Below are 10,896 nucleotides of genomic sequence, written 5' to 3'. Positions count from 1 at the left end.
CCATGTCAGGCTTCATTAGAAACAATGATCACAACCCACAATTTTACCACACACAATTCACACAATGTACTGGAGTTCCCATTATTGTGGCATTGTGAGAGGCCATGATGTAAGATACATGTTTAGAAAGATATCTTTCTTAGATGTACAGTTATTGCCATTCTCATATATGGCAAGGCTTCATCTGACCCAACTATTCCAACAAAATATTGAAGCTTCTCTTGTCACCCCTCCATCTACTTGGTGGTTACTAAGTCTTCCTATTTCCTGTACAGTAGATTCTGACTACTTAACTCTCCTAGGTCTTGAAAGTGAGACCTAATAGTAGGACCCACAGGGTCCTGGAAACCTACAAGAAGAACTTTATGACAGGCAGATCTGGATCCTGGGGTCCTCCTCAAACTAAGGCACCAGCCAAGGAGAATATAGGCAGTAAGCTTCGAACCCCTACCAAGACCTAACCGATGAATAGGATATTCTCCACCATTGAGTGGAGCGTGAGATCTGACTCTCACACGAACTCTGGTGCCTCTTTTCTGACCATGTCCCCTGGATGGGGAGACCTGGCGGCACTCAGAGGAAGGATAGCAAGTTACCAAGAAGAGACTCTATATGCTAAGAGCATATATAGGGGGAGGAGGTCTCCCTCAATCACAGACATAGGGGAGGGGAGAAGGGGAGAAGTGGGAGGGAGGGAAGGATGGGAGGAAACAGGGGAAGGGCTAACAATCTAGATGTAATATGAATAAATTAATAAAATTAATTTAAAAGAAAGAAAGTGAGACCTAGTGCACTCTTTTCTAAACTAAGATCTACTAGTGCAAGCAAGATGGCTAAGTTGGTAAAGCTTGACTTAAGTTCAATCACCAGAAGGAACATCAAGGAAGGAGAGAACAGATTCCACAAAGTTGTTCTCCAATCTCCATAACTGTGCCATGGCATGCACACATATATGCAAATAATAACAATTACAACAACAACAATAATAATAATATCCATTATAATATGCTAAAGTAATAATTTTCATAATTGTCATGATCTTTAATGAATAAATGTATGAATTTTGAAAACCACCTGGATGAATACCAATTCCCATATTGGCTTTGGTGTTTGTAGCCATACTAGTACCAATAAGAAATATTTTAAGTATTTCAGCCTAATGAGAAAATAACAGAGATCCTCTGTGCTGAAGAGCCAGGATTTAAATCCAGATCTGTGATTATACAGCTTGTGCCTTTTCTTTTCTTGGAATTCGGTGCTCTGAAGCACCATGAAATAATTTGCTTCTTTTGAAGAAATAGTAACATATTTCATTTGAATTTCGGAACTCAGTGTTTCTCACAGTGTCATTAAATGGCAAATATCCAGAGATCCTGAAATCTTGTAAGAACTATTTAGTTTTTTATTTGAATTCATTTTTATACTCTAAAAGAATTGCTTTCATCTTGTAGCCAGCCTGTAATTAAGTATTGCTATATCCTTTTAAACCATACACTTTTATTTCTAGTACCAAAACTCTTGTACAAAAACACAAGAATGTGAAATACCATCATGGAAGATAAGGAGAAAGGAGAGTAGTTCCAAGATGTGATAAGGATGAAATAATAGGTGTTCTTCTTTCCATAAGGACTGAAAGTATCCCAAATCATCTTACATGGCAAAAGATATATCTAGCATATTGATGAAATATAGAAATTTCAGCACAAAAGATGAATTTCTATTTAAATGGCATGATATATTTATTGTGTAGCAGTTTTAAGGCTCTCCATCTTGGAAGGAAACATAAGACACAGGATATAAAAGGATAAATGAAACAACAGGAATTTTTATTTTTTTTAATTAAAATTTCATACAGTATAATTTCACACTGTTACTGCTGCCATTTCCTGACAGGTCTTCCCCAGTTCCCCACCCACCCAATTCGATACGTTCATTCTTCAACTCTCCTTAGAAAACAATGGGCAAATAAAAGACAATTTAAAAAAAAAGAAAAATCACAATAAACAACACAAAATACCCTTATAAAAACACAAAAATCTGAAATCATAAGATACAATCAAAAGACCACTAAGATAAAAATGCTCAAATTAAGCAACATGAAACAACAAAAATAAATCTACAAAAACACCATTGAGTTCAATTGCTTTTGGCCTTCTGCTGCTGGGGATGGGGTCTACCTTTATGTGTAGTTTTTATACCCACGGAGATGCCACTGGAGAGGACTTATTTTTTCTTTATAAATGGCTGTCAATTTTAGATAGATATATTCTCTTGTTTAGGGATAGGAATAGGTGTTCAATTCCCCCTTTTAGTGTTGGGACCCTGTCTGTGCATGCTGCACAGCTCTGTGTGTTCCAGTGTGTATCAGTCCTGTTTTATCTGGAAGACACTGTTTCCTTTGTGTTATGTCATCCATCTTCTTTGGCTTTTACAATCTTTCTGCATCCTACTCTTCATACTTCCCTGAGCCCGGAGGATAGGGGTTATATGTAAATATCCCATTTAGGACTGATTGTTGCAAAGTTTCACACTCTCTGTACATTGTATAGCTGTGGGTCTTTGTGTTTCAAGAAAAATTTTGTCTGATGAGGGCTGAGAAAGACACTGACCTATGGGTATTATATAAAAGAACGTCATTAGGAGTCATTTTATTGTTGTTTTCCTTTAGCAGAACAATAGTATTTGCTGTCCTCCCAGACTCATAGCTTATCTAGTCTCATGTTCTTGGCCACCTGAACAGTGTCAGGCATGGGTCATATCTCATGGAATGGGTCCTAAATCAAATAAAATAGTGGTTGGTTATTCCCACAACATTTCTGCCACTATTGTACTAGCATATCATGCAAGCAGGTCACAAGATCTGTACCTGGCTTGACATTTACCTTTCTCCTCTGGTAGAGTAAAAAATACTTTGAAGTACCTTCAACGCTAGTCAATAGACGTGAAGGGGTTCCCATGGGACTCTTTTGGCCAACAGCTAGATTAGATGGCTTCACTTTGCGGAAAATAATGTCTCATTGGAGCATTATGTCACTGATTATTGGATAACTCTTAGATGTGTTTGATGTATGTGTATCTTGCAAGAAGCTTCTACTGGACTAGATTTTCACATAGCCTCTCAAATGGCCCCTAGAGTTAGTTGTCCCTCCTTGTTTCCTTCCCTTACTCCCATTCCCCCTCCCTTTTTGTTTAGCCCTCCTCTTCCAGTGTATATGTGCATATAACACACACACACACACACACACACACACACACACACACACACACACATTTCCACTTCCTCAGGTGATCCACCGCTACACCGGTAGCATTTTTCCTTTACTCTATACCTAACCTCTATGGCTGTAAAGAATGTAGCATGCCTATCAAAGGCTTAAAAACCAATATCTACATATAAGATAATACCTAACACGGCCTGAGTGGCCAGGAACCAGAAAGCAGATAGCACAGATACCTAGGGTATAACCAAATACAACTGACAAAAAAAATCAATGAAATGATTCCTAATGATATTCTGTTATAGTCATAGATCAGTGCCTAGTCAAGTTGTCATCAGAGAGGCTTCCGCCAGTAGCTGATGAAAGCAGATACAGATATCCACAGCCAAACATTAGGCAGAGCTTTGGGAACCCCCAAAGAAGAAAAAGAGGAAGGACTGTAAGAATCAGAGGGGTCAAGGGCATCAGAACATGGCCCACAGAATCAACTAAAGAGGGCTCATAAGGGTTCACAAATACTAAACAAGCAATCACTGAGCCTGCATGGGTCGGTGCTCAGTCCTCTGAACACATGCTGTAGTTTTGTAGCTTGGGGTTTTAATAGGAATCCTAACAGTGAGAGTGAAGATGTTTCTTACTCTATTGCCTGTTTTGGGACTCTTCCTCTTAATGAGTTACCTCTTCCAGGTAATATGAGAGGAGATGCCTGGTCTTACTCCAACTTGATATGCCATGTTTGGTTGATATCTCTTGGAGGACTCCTCTTCTCTTAAGAGAAACCAAAGAAAACAATGGATCTGGGGAAGAAGGGAGGTAGAGGGGACTAGGGGGACTTGGGGGAGTGGAGGGAGGGGACAAAGCTGTTGAAATGTATTGTATGAAAGAAGAATGAATTTTTTACAAAGGAAAATAATTAAGAGAATACAAACAACAGTTTTCCCTATAGTCTGGGTTACTTCACTCAGCTTGATTTTATCTAGCTCTACCATTTACATGTGAATTTTATCATTTCAGTTTTTAAAAAGGTAAATAATTCCATTGTATAAATGTATCATATTTACATTATCTGCTAAACAGTTGATGGACATCTAGGCTCTTTCCAGTTTCTACCTATTGTGAATACAGAAGCAATTAACATGCATGAGCAAGTATCTCTGTAGTAGAGTGCAGAGTCTTTTGTGTATAGGCCCAAAAGAGGGATACCTTGAGGTAGATCTAGTTTCAGCTTTCAGAGGAATTGCCACACTGAGTTGCATAGTGGCTATACAAGTTTCCACTTCCACCAGCAAAGGATGAGAGTTCCCCTTACTCTACATCCTTCCCAGCATGGTGCAAATGGTTTTTATTAATCTTGGTCATTCTGGAATCTCAGCATAGTTTTGGTTTGCATTTCCCTGATGGCTAAGGACATTGAGCAGTTCGTTAAGTATTTCTCAGGCATTTGTGTTTCATATTTTAAAAATTCTGATTAGATTTTTAATTGGTATGTTTTTCTTGATATAATTTTCTGAGTTCATTTTATATATTAGATATTAGACCTCTATCAGATGTGTAATTGGTTTTTCCAGTTTTTCCATTTTATAGGATGTCAATTTGTCCAAATGATGGCATCCTTTTCCATCAGAAGCTTTTTAGTTTCGTGAAACGTCATTTATTAATTGTTTAATTAATTAATTAATTGTCATATTAATTAATTGTTTCATTTATTAATTGTTCTTAGTTCTTACACTATGGGTGTCCTGAAATAACAGGCTTACTTAAGACAGGATGTTTTTAGGAAGGTGAAACACTATTCTGCAGAGAAGTTCTTTAAGACAGGAAGTAAACAACTCAAAATAGCTTTAGGAAACCTCTGAAACTGACTAGATTCACTAGTGCACTGCTCAACCAAAGCATCCATAAGCTGTGAGAGCTGCCAAGAATCATTCTTAGAAAAACTATTATGCATGGAAGAGTCTCAGACAAGCCAGGCCACCTGAAAGAATCAAAGAGCAGCCAAGCTGCCTGGAAGAAGCAGAGACACACTGAACTGTCTAGAAAAAAAACGATGACCAGCTGAGCTGCCTGGAAAAGGCTCAGACATACTGACCCATCTGGAAAGGACACTCTCCACAACCTGTTGGGCTGCCTGCAGGCTGTACAGTTTGCTCCAAGTTTTCAGCATTGTGAGCTATCACTCATGCCTGGGAATGGTGGTGATGCAGCTGTCTTTGAGTCATTTCTGCTCTTGTAAGAAACTCCTCACCCATATTGTTGTAAGTAACTCTAATAAAATTTATTAGTTCACTAATTTGGACTTTGGTGGTATCTGTTTTTTGTTCTGCCTTTAGTTTCCTATCTGGAGTGAGTAATTAAATAATTGTTACATATCTCCAGGAAAAGTGCCACACAACACTATTTTAACATCATAAATTCAGGCTATTAAATTTATTGTTTTATCATATGATTGTTTAAAAGCTGATCCTTGGCAAAAAGTAACTATGACAATAAATGCCCCAATCCAAATGGTTGTCTTTTAAGCTACAAAAAAAAGGGAGAAGGAGGTGAGGCTGAAAATTAAAATTTAGCAGAAATCCTCCACCATATTACTATAGATAATCCAGTTCTTAATTCAAGTTTCTTTTTTTTTTTAAAGAGGGGAAAGGAGCCTTTGAAAGGACTGTTTTTTATTTATTTATTTTTTATTACACATGTATAAGACAAACTGCATACAGCAGTGACAATCATGAGAATACTGAGTTCTATACATGTTACATTCCTAGTGACTTGGCCATCTACATTCGTCTCCTTTGAAGTAAGTGTTTTTCCTGTCTTGTTGGGTCTAAATTTCCGAATGAGATTCAATATTTATCCTATCTCAACTCTAATAGCTTAATTTCTTTATCTTGATCTAAAACGACCTTGTCCCCTAACCAACTAAGCTTGGTTGTATACTATCTTGTGTTCAATGCCCCTCAGAGACTTGAGAAGGAATAAAACTTAAATTACTGAGTGAACCAGAAGCTTCCAAAATGTATAAATTGACTTAAGACAGTTTACTGCCTGACCAGTCACCCAAGTTTTCTTAAAGTTTCTGTACAGATATTCAAGTGAAGATGTATTCTCAATACCTAAGTATAGAGTTGATAAAAATCACAGGAAAATTTTAAGTTATTGACACTGGAATACATAGCACATTCTATGGCATACTCTGAAATATATAAGTGGACGCTGAATTAGTCCACTTAGCTGAATAAGTGGACTCCTACTTAGTCGCTACTAGCTCAGTTATACCAGTATTCCCTAATGTGAGAAATGGATTACTGTCCATCTACTTAATGGGCTAACTTTCTAATAGAATCATAAGATTGTTCTTCACACACCCCATTCATATAATTCTCTGTGTTCACTGAAAAAATAATTCAATTAGCAGGAAATACCTGGATAGGATGTAGAGATGTGTACGTGGATGGGTGAGATAATAAATGCAAGTAGAACTTTGTGTCTCTGAAGGACTGGATTTCACTAAAACATTGTTCTAGGTGAGTGGTTTTTTCTAAGTAAATGTTAAAAGCCATTATAAGTATATGGAATTCATTTAGTTGTAAAAACTAATTTTTTAAAATTTAAACAAGATACATCTGAAGTAAAAAACAGAAAAGGGGCTATTAGAGAAAAGAAAGGGATCAGTAGGAAATGAGCAAGAACATAATGGACTAGACTGAAGGAAGAGAATCAATTAAATACAGTGTACAAAAATTCCACAATGAAACTTACTATTTGGTATGCTGGTTTTTTTAATGAATGAACATTAAATTATAACAGAAGATGGAATTACTTTCACATAAGAAAACTAAGAAGTAAAATGTAAAGCTGGTGGGCATGTCTTTACTCTGTTACAATGTAGTAACATCATGCATATAAATATTGATTCTCATAATTATTTCAACCAAAAATTTGGTGAGCATATGTGTGTTGTCTATTGAGAGTATATCTGATGATTATGAGGGTAAACATTGTATGTGTTACCATTATGCTGGTCTTGTGATCCATGGAGCTTTATTTCCACTTTTACTGTGAAATGATAATTGCTAATAGTTCTTACTCTAAAGACATTATAAGAAGTAAATGAATAAATATGAATAAAGCAATTAGAACATTGCTTGGTTTGCAGTAAGTATTATTAAAGTTTTAGGCATTATGAATATGGTCGTAATTTTTTACCCAAGAAAAAGGAATTGAACACATTGGTGCATTCAAGTGCAGCGGCCCATAGTAAGCTACTCAGACCTGCCCCAAAATTTGCACTGATTCATTAATCATTTTGTATAAAGAGGATTTTTAAATTAGGAATTCACTTAGTCATCACACTTTCAACCAGTTTAATTTCTCTGTTTTCAATACACCATTCCCATCCTTTCCATAGTAAATTTCAAGATAGTCACTAAATTTGAACACTCTGTTATGCCCTTACTTCCATTCTTGTCAGCCTGAAGTCTTTACAGTTTTTCAAACACCAACACATATGGCTCTGGACTGTAATAGTTGATGTTCCTTTTACTTAGGATACTTTACCCAGACATCCATGTGATTCTCTCCATCTCTGCATTCTGGTCTCTGGTCAAAATATTAGCAAGAACTTCACATCACATCCCATCCCATCTCAGGCCCAGAAGTAATCAGTACTGGCTATTTAATTTGTTTTGTCTCTTTAGTGTTAGAATATAAGCTACAAGAAACATGAATTCTGGCTGTTTTGCCTACTCTTGTTTCCTCTAGTGTCTAGAACAGTACTTACTCTGGACCAATAGAAAATGGCCATTAAATATTTGTCAAATAAGTAAACATTACTGTGAAAGATGCCAGAAGGTATGTATCTAGCAATAATATCCTAATCAGGTTCTAATGACAGACCTTTAAAAGTCCTTTAAAATGAATAGTTAAGTCCTTAAATTTAGTTTAGTATGATTTACTCTCAGTGCACATAGAATTTTTTACATAATAAAGCAACTCTGCCATTTGTACTACATGGCACATGAAACCTTATTAAATACTACTATTTGCCTTTGGCTCTGTGACCAGAAATCAACTCTGGTCAAATGGCCTTAAACCATCATTGACAGGCACCTCAGTTCTGTCTCAGCAGGTTCTCATGGGCACTCCAAATAAAATAAAGGTAGAAATTTCCATGTCTTTGAACACAGGGTACAGCAAGGACATATCTCAGTATAGCTTCTATTCAACTTTCACATTAATGGTGTACTTAATCTTGAAATCAGTAAAGAGTATTCCATTACCCCCATTTACTTCCAAGTTGCTGTTGTAAGCAGGTAATAAACAAGTTCTAACTTGAACTTATCAGTTTATTTGCTGTATTGATAATATTGATAATATCAGTGATTTCTTTTTAAATTTAATTTATTATAATTTATTCAGATTACATTCCAATTGTTATCCTCTCCCATGTATCTTTCCATTCCTGCCCTACCTCCCTCTTCCACCATATTCCCCTCCCCTAGACCTCTGATAAAAGTGGACCTTCTCCTCCATATGACCACAGCCTATCAGGTCTCATCCGGGTAGCCTGCTTCCCTTTCCTCTGTGTGTCCACAGGGCCTTTTCAACAAGGAGAAGCTCCTGAAGACCAGCTACAGAAATCAGTGAAGAGGCAATAAGAGAAATTCTTGGTGGATCCTCCATAGGGAGAATTAAGCCAGAGGTGAACAGATGGTTAAGGAAATCTAATCATTAAGGAACTAGCCATAGGAACTAGCTATTAGGGAGAGGTTGGGGAAGGGGGGAAAAAAGAAATACCGAGACCCAGGCATAAATTGTGGTCCCAAACTGAAAAGTCTTAAAGCCCAGGAGAACTTTATTTCTCTGTCTCTTAGTCCCTGATACTCCTTGGACCAACCCCAGTATTTTATTTCAAGTGAAGTTCAATTTTTTTCATTACAGATTACATCATGATTTTTTTCATCTTTTACAATCAATAGGGCATTCAAAAACCAACAAAGCAAGAGAACAGTCTAACAAGGAAATACAAACAGTTCTTTATAACCTACAATAAAGAATACAGCAGAAATCAACCAATATCCAAGCAATGGTCAGCATGACCTGAGTATTATTTCTTAAACAATACTAGAGAAAGTTTAATCATACATTTCCCTGGGCTAGAGCCATTGTATTTACATGATTGTCATAGCAGCATAGCTTGAGTTAAATGTACTCTAATAAAGAAAAAACTTGACTTACCCTCAGTCCCAAATCAATAGGTGTGCTATCTAAGCCTAGGCTAACTGCCAAGGGGGTCCTTTATTGTAAAATATCTGTAATGCATGAAGTTCCAAGCCCACCTTCTATTGCTCTCAAAGTAGATTCTAAAGAAACTTTTCTACAGCTAAAAGTATGTAGCCAGGTACTTACTTGCTCCTCTTAGAGGTTTCTGGTGTCCCTGGTGGGGGTTTTCTAGTATCCATCTTGCTCCCAGTCCTGGGAGCCTGTTGGTGCCTATACAGTGCCAGACTGGTGGTTATCTTAGGCTAACTCCCTGTCTGGGACCCTTGGCACCTGACTGGAGGCTGTCTCAGAATCATCGTTTTATTTTTTTCAGGTAACATCATTCAGCTGTTCATAAGCCAAAACACTGAGTATAGATATAGCCTCTCTCCACTCTGCTACCTACTGACACACATTTGACACAGCAGTCATATCTGTAATGATTCTAGGAGCAGGTGGCCTTTAATCTCTCTTACCAGAATAGCAGTGAGTACTATTGGAACTTGTTATTTTATATTGGAATTCTAGAAACCTTGAAATAGATACTTGCTTATATATCAATGCAAAATCCAGAATAAACAGTAATGAGATTCTCTTTCATAGAAAATATTTTGTAAATTATCATGCCATATTTTTATTTTACATAACCCAAGACAGTAATCTAACACCAAAATTCAGTTATTTTATCAATTACTTTTTCTTGCTCAACTAACACTAAACATTTCTAGACTCGTGCTTGCTAATATTTTATAACAGCTTGAAACCTCTATATTCCAGAGTTTTAAAAATATTTATCTAATTTTAATCTTTGTATGTATTGCCTTAACTCATTTGTGAAACAGTGTAGTATGAATATATGTGAAAATATTAACTTATGTCAGTATATATGAGTGTGTGTGTGTGTGTGTGTGTTACATGGCATGATTCACTTATATAACCATAATTAAATATTAATTATCTTAAGGGTAAATTGATGGTTGGGAGAATAGAAAACTGGCAATTTTTTAAAACACATTTTTATTGAAAAATAAAATAATTCATATTACATATCATTTTCTATCCCATCCCATGCATCCTCCCATTCCTCCCTCCCTCCCACTTTCACCCCAATCCCCCTTCCCTATGACTGTGACTGAGGGGGACCTCCTTCCCCTGAATATGGTGCTAGGGTATCAAGTCTCTTCTTGGTAGTCTGCTATCCTTTCTCCGAGTGCCATTGGGCCTCCCCAACAAAGGGACATGGCCAAATATGGGGCATCAGAGATCGTGTGAAAGTCAGTCCCCAGTCTCCACTTAACTGTGGAGAATGTTCTGTCCCTTGGTTAGATCTGGGTAGGGGTTTGATTATGACTGCACGTTTTGTCCTTGGTTGGTGCCTTTGATCAAGCAGAACCCCTGGGCTCAGATCCACCCATCATAA

The 10,896-nt window shown here is 37.0% G+C and overlaps 1 non-coding gene across 1 annotated transcript; it reads right to left on the bottom strand.

Moving 5' to 3' along the window:
- Positions 1 to 9,802: 9,802 nt before the first annotated feature.
- LOC127186069 (small nucleolar RNA SNORA17) lies at positions 9,803 to 9,932 on the bottom strand. Its single transcript, XR_007830321.1, has one exon. It is a non-coding gene; the product is annotated as a small nucleolar RNA SNORA17 (small nucleolar RNA).
- Between the last annotated feature and the right edge of the window lie 964 nt (positions 9,933 to 10,896).

The sequence above is a fragment of the Acomys russatus genome, chromosome X (assembly GCF_903995435.1).
Source record: "Acomys russatus chromosome X, mAcoRus1.1, whole genome shotgun sequence".
Lineage (NCBI taxonomy): Eukaryota > Metazoa > Chordata > Mammalia > Rodentia > Muridae > Acomys > Acomys russatus.
This window is presented reverse-complemented; position numbering and strand designations above follow the sequence as displayed.